Source organism: Tupaia chinensis, unplaced genomic scaffold (assembly GCF_000334495.1).
Source record: "Tupaia chinensis unplaced genomic scaffold, TupChi_1.0 Scaffold000146_1, whole genome shotgun sequence".
NCBI classification, from domain to species: Eukaryota; Metazoa; Chordata; class Mammalia; order Scandentia; family Tupaiidae; genus Tupaia; species Tupaia belangeri.
In genome coordinates, this window is record NW_006159616.1 from 11,842,567 (window position 1) to 11,858,876 (window position 16,310).

The 16,310-nt window shown below is 47.1% G+C and overlaps 1 long non-coding RNA gene across 1 annotated transcript in view; it reads left to right on the plus strand.

The window, feature by feature from the left end:
* The window catches only part of LOC102479252 (uncharacterized), a 23,679-nt gene extending 7,838 nt beyond the window's left edge, over window positions 1-15,841 (plus strand). The window contains exons 2-3 of the long non-coding RNA XR_334080.3: window positions 2,005-2,102; window positions 14,230-15,841. This is a non-coding gene — a long non-coding RNA (uncharacterized LOC102479252). The remainder of the gene's footprint in view (window positions 1-2,004; window positions 2,103-14,229) is intronic.
* Window positions 15,842-16,310: the final 469 nt, after the last annotated feature.

Genomic DNA, 16,310 nt, shown 5'->3' on the forward strand with positions numbered 1-16,310 from the left:
GGGTGCGTGCGCTCACTGGAAAGACAGAGAGAGACAGAGAGACAGAAAGTGAGAAATCACCCCCCAGGGGGGATGGCCAAGCTACAATCCCTTCTCCTCCATTCTCCTCTCGGGATCTTTGGCATTCATGCACACGTGCCCAGTGTGAATTTAAGCCACAGGGTCCAGGACTCGAACCGCGGTGGGCTACATGGGAGTTCAGCGACATAGCCCTTACGCTAACTGCTGGTCCCTACATGGGGAATTTTAAGGCCTGGATTTCTGACAGCTTCTCCAAACTCTGCCCTCCACTCCTCTCACCAGGTCTCTGTGTGACCCTGGGTTAATCACTTACCCTGTCTGAATCTCTTCTGCGTGGGCGCCAGGACTGCGTGAGGATTTAAGGAGGCACAGAATATGAAAAGGCTTGGACACTGATTTCCCACTGTCCTGTTGGTTCACAATGCAGCGGATGCCAGTTCTCGTGTAAATTCCCGGTCATTTCCTTTTCTATGAGAGTAAATCAAACCAGAAAAAGCAGAGCAGAGCAACCCAAACCTGTCTGAAAGTCACACGTGCCTGTGAGAAAGCAGGACTCGTCTCAATAAGCACATCAGTGAAGGGCCTGGAATGAAGATCGGGGGCCCCCTTAGGGGCGCAGAGACAGCGGTTAGGATTCCTTCCGCAGCCATTTCCTCTGACGTTTTTGTTCAGGTGGTTACAAACACGCTGCCTCTGTGTGCTCCGCCTAAGATCTAGCAGGCTCAGGGAAGTTCTGAACGCATTGGTCAGCTGTCCTCGGTATCTGTGGGCATGGTCTTCTCCCTCTTGCTGAGGGCTAGCTGTCATGATCAGCACATCCGTGAGGAAGGGGGCAGGGGAGAAAGGCACCAGGCAGAACTGGGGTAGCTCAGGTCTTTCCTGGGCTCCCAGAACTCATCCTCCGGCCTCTGCGTTAGGGTGATCTCTGTCATATGTTAGGGCAGCCTTGGTCACAGGCTGTGAGAGAATTCGCCAACTCAGAGAGAAAGCGGATAGAAAAGAATGCATTCAATTTCCAGCAGCGGCCAGGGGCCAGGTGTGGAGAGTAGCGTTGGCCCTGAAGGGTGGGGACAAGACACATTTACTGGGACTTGAGAAAAGGAAGCTGTGGCTGGACAATTAGGGTGATTCTCGGACAGGTGCCTGTTGGTCTTTCATGGTCTCTGGACTATTCCATCGGTATCTCTAGTTGTCGTGTCTAACCTCTTTGATCTGCCATATAATTGGAGGTTTGTTAATGTTGTAGTGTCAGCACATCCAGGTCTCAATTGCTATTTCTGAAGGTAGAAACTTAGTAAAATAAGTCAGGGACCAGCAGGTGGCATAGTTGTTGGGGCGTTGGCTTCCCACACAGTCAGCTACAATTCGAGTTCCAGACCCAGCAACTTGAAAATCACTCCAGGCCAGTGTGCATGTGTGCCCAGAGTTCCAAGAGGAGAGGATAGTAGAGAAGGGATTGTGGTGTGGCTATCCTCCCTAGGGGGTGTTTTCTCACTTTCCCTCTCTCAGTCTCTCTGCAGCCAGTGCATGCGCCTTATGGCAAAAACTTTTTTTTTTTTGAGAGATTTTTGCTATAGGGTGCGTGCGCTCTCCAGAAAGACAGAGAGAGACAGAGAGACAGAGAGACAGAAAGTGAGAAATCATTCCCCACGGGAGATGGCCATGCCGCAATCCCTTCTCCCCAATGTCCTCTCAGGATCCTGGGCACGCACGCACATGCACCTGGTGTGAGTTTAAGCTACTGGGTCCAAGACTCGAACTGTGGTCGACTACGTGGGAGTCCAGCGACATAGCCATTACGCCATCTGCTGGTCCCCAGCAAAAACTTTAACAAAAAAACAAAAACAAAAACAAAAGTTTGCCATATGCGGTGAGGTGAAGCTAGTGGTGAAAAAAAGGGAGGAGGAAAAAGAATGCTTTTTTTTTTCCTTTTTTAAAATTTAAAAAGATTTTATTCATTTTTAAAATTTCATTTCATTTCAGCCACTATACAGCACTACAGCTTATAAAGTGAATTTACCCAACATGAATACAATTCACACCAGCCCAGTTGGAGAGACCACACACGTTACCATCAACAGGTAATCCTCCATTTCTGTGTCCAATAAATGTCTGCCTCTCTATTTTTCTCCTTGACTCCTTTCCTCACACTCTCCCTCATCTCCCACCCTCTTCCCACACTGTCTCTAGAATTCATAACCATATGTATTTATTTTTGAAAGAATTATTTCATTTAACTTTATTTATTTATTTTTTAAATTTGACCAGAGATAAACAGAGTAAGAGAGAGAGAGAGAAAAACTAAGAAAACAAGCCACCAGTTCCAGGACTTGAACCACTGTCAGCCATGTGGGAGTCCAGCGCTGTTAACCACCAAGCCACCTGCCGGCCCCCCATAACCATGTTTAAAGCACTTGAGTCAGGCATGGTAGCATCTGCCCTATAGTAAAGCACTTGAGTCTTTCATTTTAAGGTTTTTTCTTTTTTAATTTTTTTTTTAAGTGGTTAACATAGAGCATGTGAGCTCACTTGCTGGCCCCTGACTTTTGTTTTTCTAAGTTTCTACCTTCAGAAATAGCAATTGAGACCCGGATGTGCTGACACTACAGCATTAACAAACCTCCCAAAGTAGTCAGACACGGCAACTAGAGATGCTGATGGAATAGTTCAGAGACCATGAAAGACCAACAGGCACCTGTCCGAGAATCACCCTAATTGCCCAACCACAGCCTTCTTTTCTTTCTTTCTTTTGTTTTTTTGAGAGAGATTTTTGCTACAGGGTGCATGCGCTCACTGGAGAGACAGAGAGACAGAAAGCGAGAAATCACTCCCTGAGGGGAGATGGCCACACAGCAATCCCTTCTCAGCAATCCCTTCTCCTCCAGTCTCCTCTCAGGATTTTGGACATGCACACACACGTGCCTGGAGTGAGTTATAAGCCGCAGGCCTGGGACTCAAACTGTGGTCAGCTATGTCCAGCTCTCCTTTTTCTTTTTCTTTCTTTCTTTTTTAAAAATTTTAAAAATTAATTTGTTTATTTTGAGAGGTTTTTGCTACAGGGTGTGTGTGCTCGCCAGAAAGACAGAGAGAGACAGAGAGACAGAAAGCGAGAAATCACCCCCTGGGGGGATGGCTACGTAGTAATCCCTTCTCCTCCATGCTCCTCTTGGGATCTTGGGCACGCACACACATGCTCCCGGTGTGAGTTTAAGCCACCAAGTCTGGGACTCAAACCGTGGTTGGCTATGTCGGAGTCCAGTGACATAGCCATTATGCCAACTGCTGGTCCCCAGCCCTCCTTTTCTTAAGTCTCAAAAACTGTTCCTTGTCCCCACCCTTCATCTCACCAGAGAGATACAGACAGGGTAAGTGAGAAATCACCCCCCAGGAGGACGACTCAACAATCCCTTTCCTTCCACTCTCCTCTAGGGATTTGGGCACACTCATACATGTGTCCAGTGTGATTCTCTAGCCACTGGGTCTGGGACTTCAGCTGTGAAGCTGGCCATGTAGAGTCCAGTGCCTTAACCTCCATGCCTAAGCCCCTAAGACCTGGGAGTTTTAATGAGTCTTCCCCATTAAGGCATCAATGAATCAACTCAGGGCCAAGGAGACATTGAGACAGAGTTAACCCTTTCGTGTCTTAAGGTGCTTGGGTGACTTTTAACCCTTTCATTCTGTTCCGTCTCATGTCGATGCCAAGGTTCCTAAGGCAATCAGACACCACGATGGCTTGTCAGCAAAGTCACCCCGTTGGCCCCAGCACTCACTTAAAGCTAGGCAGGAAAAGTCTTGGGGGCACCTGGGCTTGGGGGCAGTCGGTATACTTCGTTACCCCAGTTCCTCCTGCCTGTGTCTCCTTTTCTGGAGAGACCTGGAAGTTGTTGGGAGGTGTGACAGCCCCCTCTCCAGACAAGACACTTATTTTTCTGACTAGTCAAAACTAAAGGGTGGGGGCTGGCAGGTGGTGTGGTGGTTAAAGGCTGGCTATGATTTGAGTCCCAGACCTGGCGGTTTGCTTTCTCACTTTCTCTCTCCCTCTCACGCTCTCTCTGTCTATTTATATCTATCTATCTATCTGTCTATCTATGTATACATCTGATCAAATTAAAATAAATAAATAAAGTTAAAATAAAAGAATTCTTTAAAAAAAAAAACAAAAAACTTAAGGGCAGGGCCAGCAGGTGGCATAGTGGTTAAGGCACTGGACTTCCACCTGGCCAACCGTGGGTCGGGTCACGTTCTGGATCTATTGGCTTGCTTTCTCACTCCCCGCCCTCTCATCTCTCTCTCTTTGTCTCTCCCTGGTGAGTGCATGTACTCTATGGCAAATTTGAAAATAGTAGTAATTGGGAACCAGCAGTTAGCGTAATGGCTATGTCGCTGGACTCCCACGTAGTTGACCGCGGTTCGTGTCCTGGACCGGGTGGCTTAAAACTCACACCGGGCGCGTGTGTGTGCGTGCCCAAGATCCCGAGAGGAGAATGGAGGAGAAGGGATTGCGGCGTGACCATCCCCCCTGGGGGGTGATTTCTCGCTTTCTGTCTCTATGTCTCTCTCTGTCTGTCCGGTGAGCGCACATGCCCTATAGCGAAAATCTCTCCAAAAAAGAAAAAATTAGTAATAATGATAAACAAAACTAAATAAATGATTCTTTAAAAAACAAAAACTGAAGGGGAAGGGAATTCGATTCTGGTACATGGTTCCCAAAAGCACACATTCAGACTCGCAGTAGCATGCAGCACTGACTTTATGGACCATAGTCAGGCTCCGTGAATATTCCTCCTTGAGCTCTAAAATGCAGGAAATAATTCCTCATGTTCCTGCTGCTTCATCACCTCCTCAGGGTCCTATGAAAATGACTGCTGATGAGCCCCATCCTGGCAAGGCCTCACCAAACAAGGATATTGCTCTGTCTCTCAGAGACCCATGTGCTCAATCCAGGCAGCAGAGAACCCATCAAAGTATCCAGTGGAACCCTCAGTGACCGTGGAAGAGGCAGAAAAGGAAATCGCCCGTGCCCTGTTGAATTCCAGGAAGCCATGGTTGTTAGAAACAAGCCAGAGAGAAAGCGGATGTAAGAGGCTCTTGCCCAAAGGGAGGCCAGCCCAGCTACTCTCTACCTTTCCGGCCTGTAGTATTTTCTTCACATCCCTTATCCACATAGCAGTGAGCCTCTTTCTGTCATTATTAGTGTGTGTGCATGTATGCACACGTGAATGCACATGTGTGTGTGTGCGCCAGCACATGCTCACATGCTCTTCTGTGGCTCTGAGCATTTTGTTACAGCTGAACTCCAGGCCTCTCTGAACGTGACTGCCTGTCTCGCTTCTTACTGCCTGTCCTGACTCCAGGCTGCCGCCTCCCTGGCTCTGTTGGATTTCCCATCTTTCCACGTGAAGGTGCTGGAATGTCCAGAGAGGCCCTGATGCTCCAGCTGCCCCTGAGCAAGGGCTCAGAAACCAAAGGTGGCCTGGAGGCTGAGGCGGCCTGAGCCCTGAGCCATGCAGCCCCAGGCGCCTGTCTGCTTGGGCTTTATCTTGGTGTTCGCTTTCTGCTCTTGGCTTCGCCAGGCTGCTTTCAGGTGCTGAGTGCTGCAGGCTGCTGTGCTTTCCCCTTTCTGGCTGGGGGCAGTAAGCAAGCCTGGCCAGAGATAAGAGAGGAATGAGGAAGAGGTGGTGCTGGGCAGGCTGCCTCCAGCAGCTCCCCCAGGTGGGGAGCCCTTGGGAGAAATCCATACCCCCTTCTTCCCCAGGGGCCCTCTAGGAGGCAGCCTGAAGATGCATGCCTGACCTCTGGTCCTGGCAGCTCCTCCCCAACCTTCCACTTCCCCTTGCCCCACAGCTCTGTGGGCTGAGTGGGGATTGGTGACCAGCCAATCGGTTACTTGTCGCATATGGGAGTGAACCCAACTGGTGCCATCTTGTGCCCCTTTATTCTTCTGTGTCCTGTAGCAATATTTTATTATACTACCCCTGAGTTAAATTCTTTTCTTTTCTTTCTTTTTTGGAGAGGTTTTTGCTATAGGGTGTGTGCGTTTGCCAGAAAGACAGAGAGAGGTAGAGAGACAGAAAGTGAGAAATCACCCCCAGGGGGGATGGCCACGCTGCAATCCCTTCTCCATTGTCCTCTCAGGATCTTGGGCACACACACACACGTGTCCGGCGTGAGTTTAAGTCACCGGGTCCAGGACTCGAACAGCGGTCAACGACATGGGAGTCCAGAGACATAGCCATTACGCCAACTGCTGGTCCCTCTGCAACTTAGTTTTCCTCCTTTTTAAATCATTATTATTATTATTTGATTTGACCAGAGCGTGACAGAGAGAGAGAGAGAAATAAGAAAGCAAGTCACCAGGTCCATGTGGGAGTCCAGTGCCTTTAACAACCACACCACCTACTGGCCCCCCAGTTTTCCTCTTTTGCAAAAGGGGGTTTAAGAGTTTCTAGTTATATGGGATCAGCAGATGGAGTAATGGCTATGTCGCTGGACTCCCACGTAGTCGACCACAGTTCGAATCCCAGACCTGGTGGCTGAAACTCACGCCAGGCACTTACGCGTGTGTGCCCAAGATCCCGAGAGGAGAATGGAGGAGAAGGGATTGCAGCGTGGCCATCCCCCCTGGGGGGTGATTTCTCGCTTTCTGTCTCTCTGTCTCTCTCTCTGTCTTTCTGGCGAGCGCACGCGCCCTATAGCCAAAACCTCTCCAAAAAAAAGAAAAGAGTTTCAAGTTACTCAAGAAGACGGGTACCTCACACAAAGAATGGAAGTCAGGGTTGTGTCGCATGAATGTACTGCCTCTTTTTTTTTTTTTTTTTTTTTTATGGTTTGCTATAGGGGCCATGTACTCATCAGAGAGACATAGGCGGAAGTCAGAAATCACCCCCTGGGGGGATAACCACACTACAATCCCTTCTTCTCCACTCTCTTTTTAGGATTTCGAGTATGCATACACATGTGCATGGTGTGTTGTTCAACCTGCTGGGTATCGGACTAGGGCTGCACAGTCAGTCATGTAGGATCTAGCCACATTAACCACTGTGCCACCCAGCTGGCCCCTGCCTCTCTAAACATGTACAGATGTTCCTTGCCTTACGATGGAGTTAGACCCTCGTAAACCTATTGTAAGCCGAAAATATCAGTGAGTCGAAAATACATTTAATACACCGAAGTTACTGAGCATCATAGCTTAGCCTACTGTAAGTGTATTGTTTTTGCACCATCACGAAGTTGAAAAATTAGAAATAAACCATTGTAAGGGACTGTTTAAAATATAAACAGGCACTGACACACAGGGTCAAGGTTGGGGAGACATAGAAATGGTTCAAGGCCACATTGTACAGATTTGTCCGACCTGTCCTTGCCTCACTGACCAATCCAGCATTAAAGGGGCCCTGGTTTCCTGACTCTGATCCCCCAGGCATAAACATATGAGTTTCAGGGCACACCACTGTGTTTGCGTGTGCGTGGGGGTGCGGTTAAGGGAAAGGGGCACTTCTGCTAGCCGTTTGCCTTCCCAGTCACTTGTCCATTCACATCACCCTTTCTCTCCCCAGTCCCACTCCACACTGGGACTCCAAATCCTGACACTGAGCGGACCCTGGTCTGGGCACACACCCGACAGGCGTTGACATCTGTTACCACCCAAGGCTCAAGCTGGCCAACAGAATGAGGAAGCCCGGAACCCCATGACTTGCCAAAGAGCTCTGTCACGTGCCCAGACGCGATGATATGAGCTGAGGAGCTGAACACCAGAAGCTTCCGTGGCGGTCAGTTGACTTTAAGTGTGGGAGAATACCCTTGATGATGTGGGTGGGCCTCATCCAATCAATTGAAGAGATTAAAAGGAAAACTGAGGTTTTAGAGACCTGTGGTCTCAAGTCTGTAACATTAACTCCTGCTGGAGTGTCTGGCCTGCCCTATAGATTATAGACTTGCCAAGCCCCTACGATTGTGTGAGCCAGTTTCTTAAAACAAATTTCTTTATACATATTTTTCATATATACATACATATGAGAACTATAATAACATAGATGTTTTACAATGTACAAATATAAATATCCTATTGACTCTGTTTCTCTGGGAAACCTCCACTGATCTACCCTCAGGGGATCAGGTATCTGCAGCACAGAAAGCTGACATGCTTGTGGCCTTGGGTTTGACTCGTCTTTACCCCTTAGCTCTGCTCTGCTCTGTCCCTTATTGGTAGAAATGGATTCAAGTTGACATTCCAAATGGGATTTTTTAAAAAAGAACCATTCACTTTGTTTTATTTATTATTAGTATCTTTTTTTAAAGAATTATTTTATTTTGGGAACCAGCAGTTAGCGTAATGGCTATGTCGCTGGACTCCCACGTAGTCGACTGCGGTTCACGTCCCGGACCCGGTGGCTTAAAACTCACGCCGGGCCAGTTTGATGAGAGAGACAGAGAGAGAGAGAGAGAGAAAGGAAGTGAGAAAGCAAGCCGCCAGGTTCGAGACTTGAACTGTGGTTGGCCATGTGCGAGTCCAGTGCCTTTAACCACCATGCCACCTGCCAGCCCCTCTTTTTTCTTTTTTAAAAGAATTATTTTATGTAATTTTATTCATCTTCATTATTTTATTTTTTTATAATTAGAGAGAGACACAGTGAGAAAGCAAGCTGCCAGTTCTGGGACACTGCCAGGTCTGGGACTCAAACTGCAGTCAGTCATGTGGGCATCCAGCCTCCTTAAACATCACACCACCTGCCGGCCTCTCCAAACAGATGGAATAAACAACAACAACAACAACAACATTTTATTTAGCTTTTTTATTTTTTACTTTTTTTACATATGGTGGGATTTTATTTGGCCATACATGAAACACTATGGATGAACCATACTAGGTGAAAGAAGCCAAACACAAAAGATCACATATAGTAAGACTGCAATTGCATGAAATGTCCAAAAGTAGACAAATTCATGAGGACAGAAAGTAGATTAGGGGTTGGGAGAATTAAAGGAGAGGAAGAGAGTTCTTTCTGTGGTGATGAAAATACTCAAAAACTGATTGCGGTGATGGCTGCACAAAACTGTGAATATGGGGAACCAGCAGTTAGCGTAATGGCTATGTCGCTGGACTCCCACGTAGTCGACCGCGGTTCGTGTCCCGGACCCGGTGGCTTAAATCTCACGCCGGGCGCGAGTGCGTGCGTGCCCAAGATCCCGAGAGGAGAATGGAGGAGAAGGGATTGCGGCGTGACCATCTGGCTGCACAAAACTGTGAATATGGTAAAAACCACTGAATTATAAACTTTAAATGAATGAATTATATGATATGCAAATTACCCATCAATATAGATCTTTAAAAAAGGTTTTAAAAGAGTACATTTAGGGGTAGGCAGATGACATGGTGGTTAAGGCACTGGACTCCCACACTGCCCACCACAGTTTGAGTCCTGGACCTGGCAGTTTGCTTTCTCACTTTCCTCCTCTCGCTCCATCTCTGTCTCTCTCTGGTGAATACATGTGCAAATTTTAAAATAATTATAATAAATAAAATTAAATAACTCTAAAAAAATAGATTTATGTTTTGACTAAAAAATTCCACTTCTAAAAACTTACCCCATAGACAGATAGGCTTACATGTGGGACATAACACGTTTTATGTAAGAATATTAGGGTATAATTGTATGATGAAACAATCCAAAATTATGTTTAAAAAAGCTTTTGTGACATGAGGATTTTATGAGAACACGCATGATAAAAAAAAAAAAAACTAGTTTCCATGATCTTAACATTATTATTTTTTAAGAGAATTATTTAATTTTGGGGGCCAGCAGGTGGCATAGTGGCTGAGGCGCTGGACCACATTGCTGACCAGGGTTTGAGTCCCAGACCTTGTGGCTTTTTCTTTTCCTTTTTCTGTCTCTCTCTGGTCAAATCAGAATAAATGAACAAATAAATAAAATTAGAATAAGTTATTCTTTAAAAAAGAATTAATGTTTATGATTTATTATTGCCACCAGAGATAGGTAAATTGAGAAAGTAAGTCACCAGGTCAGGTACTGCAAGGGCCGTGTGAGAGTGTCCAGAGCCTTAATCACCACACTACCTGCTGGTTCCCCTAACTTTATTTTCTTAAAGTCAGGACTGCTAGAAAATACCAAAAAGTTGCCAGTGGTTAGGCATTATGGGAATTTTGTATATTTTATAAACGTTTTATAACGGGCATATGGTATGTTCACAATGGGGGTGGTGGTCTATATTTAAAAAGCAATGTGTCACCAAGGCTGCCTAATGTGACAACCCATGCTTACAAAAACTCCTGGAGCAGATTGGGGGATTTTATTTATTTATTTTTTCATTACCAGCTATCAATGGCTAAGCAGGATTAATGCTTGGCCACATCGCTCTGTCCAAACTCTCACCCAATTCCCAAAGAGTGCGCTAACGTTTAACGCAAACGCTATCGTTAAGGCTAACGCTATCGTTAATGTTAACGCTATCATTAACGCTAACGTAAACGCTAACGCTTACGCAAACAATATCGTCATCGTTAAAAGCTATCCCTAACTCAAATGCTAACGCTAACCTAACGCTAGCGCTATCGTTAATGCTAACGCTATCGTTAACGTTAACGCTATCGCAGACGCTACCGCTAATGCTAAGGCTACCGCAAACGCTAACGCTAAAGCTACCACAAACACTAACGCTAAAGCTACCGCAAACACTAAGTCACGGGGTCGGGGGCTGGGCAACTCCAAAACAGGTGAAGGGAGCCAGCCTAGCAGAACCGGAAGGGGCGGGGAGCCTTATTTTTTTAAAGAATTATTTTATTATCCTCTTTTCCGGCTGGAGGGCATTCAAAAGAAGAAAAAGAAGGTTCCTGCTGTGGCAGAAACCAAGAAAAAGGCGCCTGTTGCCCCGGAAGCCACCAAGGAAAAGGTTCCTGCTATGCCAGAAACCCTTAAGAAAAAGCGAAGGAATTTTGCAGACATCAAGCGCCTGAGAAGTTTGCTCAAAAGATGCTTCGAAAGGCAAGGAGGAAGCTTATCTATGAAAAAGCTAAGCACTATCATGAGGAATAAAGACAGATGTACAGAACTGAGATTCGCATGCTCAGGATGGCAAGAAAAGCTGGCAACTTCTATGTACCTGCAGAACCCAAATTGGCATTTGTCATCAGGATCAGAGATATCAATGGAGTGAACCCAAAGGTTCAAAAGGTGTTGCAGCTTCTTCGTCTTCGCCAGATCTTCAATGGCACCTTTGTTAAACTCAACAAGGCCTCAATTAACATGCTGAGAATTGTGGAACCATGTATTGCATGGGGGTACCCAAGCCTGGTCAGTAAATAAACTGATCTACAAATGTGGTTATGGCAAAATCAGTAAGCGAATTGCTTTGACAGATAACTCTTTGATTGCACCAACTCTTGTTAAATTCAGCATCACATGCATGGAGGATCTGATTCATGAAATCTATACTGTTGGAAAACGCTTCAAAGAAACAAATAACTTCCTGTGGTCCTTCAAATTACCTTCTCCACGGGGTGGAATGAAGAAAAAGACCACCCATTTTGTAGAAGGTGGAGATGCTGGCAACATGGAAGACCAGATCAACAGACTTATTAGAAGGATGAACTAAGGTATCCACCATGATTATTTTTGTAATCTGGTCCATAAATAAACAGTGGCTGTTTTAGACTGAAAAAAAAAAAAAAAGAAAAAGAATTATTTAACTTTATTCCTTTTTTTTTTTTTTTTAAACTAGAGAGGGACAGAGAGAAAAAGAGAGGGACAAAAAACAAGACACCAGGTCTGGGGCTCGAACTGTGCTTGGCCATGTGGGAGTCCAGTGCCCCTAATCACCATGCCACCCTGCCATCCTCCAGAGGGGATTTAAAAAAAATTGCCAGAGGCCCAGCAGGTGGTCCCACATGGTCAATCACGGTTTGAGTCTTGAAATTCACATCGGGCGTGTGTGCATGTGTGACCAAAATCCCAAGAGAATGGAGGAAAAGGGATGGTGGGGTGGCCATCCCCCCTGGGGGATGATGTCTCACTTTCTCTGTCTCTCCAGTGAGCACACATGTCTTATTGCAAAAATCTCTCTTTAAAAAAAAAAAAGCCAGAGGGCACACACACTCACAGAAGACAGCGAGAAAAAGGGAATGTGAAACAGAAAAAGGGAACGTGAAAAGCACCCCCCATGGGGGAGGGTCATGTTGCAATCTCTTCTCCGTATCTCCCCCCACTTGGGATTTGAGACAGGCCTGCACACACAGGCGCCTGGGGTGTTTCTCAAGCTGTGGGTTGGTCATATGAGGAATTCAGTCACTGGCTGGCCCTCCCTACAAGGAGTTTTTAGAAGTCCCGCACGCCTTTCTGCAACAGGTCAGCAGTATAGGGCTCAGCAAACCACAGCCAAATTCAGCCTGTCACCACCTTTTGTGTAAATAAAGTTTTATTGGAACACAGCTATGCACCCATTAGAACTCATCCATTTGTGCTTCTTTGGCAGCTTTCACACTGTGATCACAGAGTCAAGTAGCGGGGACAGAGAAGGTTTGACTTGCAAAAAGAGGAACCTTTCAGGCTTAATCTTCAGACCCCTGTTTAATGGGAGCATCTCTAGCCACTTGTGGCCGGAACAGAGAGGGCAGCAAGGTCTCAGGAATGTTTGGTGCAGCAGTCTTCCAGCTCGAGTTACCAAACGTATGGATTTCCAAGCCCACCCTAATAGCCTTCTCCCCTGGAGAGGATTCCAGTACTAGATGTCTGAGGGCTCACATTTTAGGAAACTCTGGATTTGGAAAACCTTCCAGGCTAGGCAGGGAGACCCTTGAGGGACACCAGGCCCTTAAGGGTATTCCATGTCTGTGGTTATCCAGCCCCCTGGCCCTGCCTTGGCTTTAAGACCTTGTGCTAATGGGAGCCGTAACACAGCCTGCTCTCATCACCCAGGCCCAGGAGGGCCTGGTCACTAGAGCTGAGTGGTGTTAGCTGAAACTGTCACTGAGATAAGAGATGGTCCGGTGCTGAGCCAGGCCATCCCTTCCCCGTGTACGGCCTTTCTCAGGGTGCCATCTGAGCCTGCCCCAACTGCCTAAAGATGGCGGCGTTGTGTTCTTTCTTGTTCTGCTGAAGTTGGTGTCTGCTTTTCTCTGCACTCGGCCACCTAGGCCCAGGATGAAGCTGCTGGAAGCCAGCATGCTGTCACCAGCCTCATAATCTCTTTGTGAGCTCAGCTGCCCAACCCTAAAACGGGGAGAAAGATTAAAATATGAACTCCCACCTAAGAGGTCTGAGACCACAACGACAGCCGGGTGAGAGCAGGAACTCTATGTTGTTTGGAGCGAATGTTCAAAGATTGAGCAGACAGGCTGTTCGATGGCACAGTGGTAACACGCTGCTCAAGTGGTACTGGGTCTATATAGAAGATTGTGGGTTCAGTTCCTGAGTCAACATGTACATCCGTGTGTGCTTGCCCAAGAACCTGGCTGGCTGACAAGGCTGGGGGCAATTACAGTGTGAAACTCTGTTGAGGGTGCTTGCTTGTCATTTTCTCTCTCTCACTTTTATAAAAGAAATAAACTTGGGCTGGCCTTGTAGCACAGTGGTTAGGTACTGTGGGTTGAGAGCCAGATCCCACATAGTGGACCACAGTTCGCATCCCAGCCCTGGGACTTGAGAGACAAGCTGGGCGCATGTGTGCGCATGCCCCAAATCTCTTCTCGCTCTGGCAAGAACACGTGTCTTCTGACAATTAATCAAATCCTGACAGAATGGAGAGATGGAGGAAGAGGGACTGTGGCACCCCACTGGCGGGTGCTTTCTCTCTTCTCGTTCTGGCAAGAACACGTGTCTTCTGACAATTAAAGAATAGAAAGAAACTTAAAAAAAAAAAAGTTAATGGACCAGCAGGTGGCATGGTGGTTAAGGCACTGGACTCCCACGAGGCTGACCACAGTTTGAGTCCTGAATCTGGTAGCTTGCTTTCTCACTTTTTCTCTCTTTCTTTCTCTCTCTCTCTGGTGAGCACACATGCCCTATACCAAAATTAAAATAATAATAAAAAATATATATTTTTAATGTCAAGTGAGTGAATGAGAAGAGGCAGAGGAAATACTAGGCTTAGGGTCCCCTCCAGACCCCTTGGCAGTGCTCACCCAGCACAGACAGACCATCTCCCAGAGAAACAGGGACAAGTCGGCTCGTTAACCATCATCTCTTTATTTTTCAGCTCAAGAGAGCACATGCAACGCGACATCATTAGGACTCCGAAGGTGTAGCGCCTCCCCCCTCCCCCGGCTGCTCCCACACTTTAAGAGAAACCACAGCTCCTCCCACCCTGGAAATGTCCCAAGAGTCAGAGAACCCTGTGACTGAGGGCTCCGGGCCCTTGATTTCCTCTGACAATCAAGACCAGTCTCAGCCCAGGAGCCCAGACATTAGCCCTGTAAACCAGATCTCAGATGTGCCATCTTGTACCTAAATGCAAAGGCCCCAAATTATCCAAATGTCCCTGACCCCTGCCATTTCTGTGTTTCCCTCTATCTCCTACACCTGTGACTCTCCAACTCGATGGGGCCCAGGAATAATATGGAAACTCGTTAAAAACCAATGGCCGGCTCACATCAGAGCTTTCTGATTCAGTAGTTGTCAGTGAGGTGTGAGATTCTGTTTCTCCCAAGTTCCCTGGTGAGCTGCTGGCCCAGGGCCACACTGAGTAATGCAGGAGAAGAAAGCCTCTTGCACTCTGAAGCAGCTAGCCCGCAGGTCCTGCATCAGACCACCAGTTCTAACTTGGAGTTCAGAAAATACATGCCCTGCAATATAAACCCCTGCAAACTACCCATCCCTGCAAACCCCTTTCCAGCACACACGCACACACACACACACACACATGCCAATGAGGACTACCACAGAGGCGATACAGCCTAACCCAGCCCCATGGAGCCCACAATGAGGAGCCTCAATGGTTGGCTTATCTGGCCCCTCCACTGTCTCCCAGCCGGCCTGGCTGTAGTGTGGTTTCATAAGCGCATTCCTTGCTGGCTACATGTAAGTTTACCGTCTCTCCAGCAGCAATGCAAATGCTATTCCAGGGAGCCATGCGTCCAGCACCTCACATTAGATTTTATGGGATGGGCTGAATGTGGCTTAAAGGATCCACCAGCAGCACCTTGGTGGTAGAAGGGGCTACGGTTTTGGGGTTTGACCTGTGGCTTGGTCACTCTTCAAGGGGCAAATAAAGCTGTCATTTTCCCATGAGGCTTGGCCCTCGTGTCATCAGACCCTCAGCCCATTCCTAGCAGGCTCAGATACTCCCTTGGTAGCGACAGACAAAGCACAGAAAGACAGCCCCGTGGGAAGAGAGGCTCTCTCTGGGAACGGTGGTGAGCCTCCAGCCAGAGGAATGCAGATGGGCTCAGGTGACAGTCCCCACAAGGAATGGCTTCCAGGTAGCCCCCTCTCAGCTCTCCCTGGGGTGGATGTTTAGATTTGTGAACCTGTTATTGCAAAAGTTACTTACTCCTCCAGCTCTACACTATGGCTGAGTCCAGAAGAGTTTCTCAAACCACACAACCCACCTGCCTTTTCTAACAGGGCACCTCCTGGTCCCAGAGTCTCCGGAATGCTCTTTGAAGCAGCGGCCTGAATGGCAACTTAGATGTTATCTTTGAATACGTGATGGATCCTTGTCGAAGAACAGAACACCTACTAAAATTCTCCTAGAATAATCAGCTCACACGAGTGGTTTAGTATGTGCCAGGCACTATTCTAATGCCTTATAAGAATTACACATTTGCTTTTCAAAACACTCAGGAAGGAACGGTTATATCCCCATTTTACAGGTGAAAAGAATCAAGGCACAGGGACCCTAAGTCACTGTCCTACAGTTACCAAGATGGCGAGAGGAGGGGCAGGCTGTTTTGTCCCCAGCCATACCAGTACCGGTGGCAGGATGAGCACAGAGGTTCCCAGGTCGGGCTGTCACAAGAGCTACTTGGGGAGCGTTAGAAACAAAGCCCAGACTACAACCCATCACAGATAAAATAGGATTTTTGCAGATAGGTCCATGCCTTAAAAAGTTCCCCCCCAAAAGTTCACCGGATTATTCCAATGCTCAGCCAAGGTAGAGAGACAGGGGACTAGACAGGAGTTGGCAGACAGCAGTCTGGGGGCCAAAACTGCTCCAATGCCTATTTTGCATAATCTATAAACTGAGTGGGTTTTTATATATGGATGGTTTCAGAAAATCAAAAGAAAAATATTTTATGACATGAAAATCAAGTCTATGTCTGGGATCAGCAGATGGCA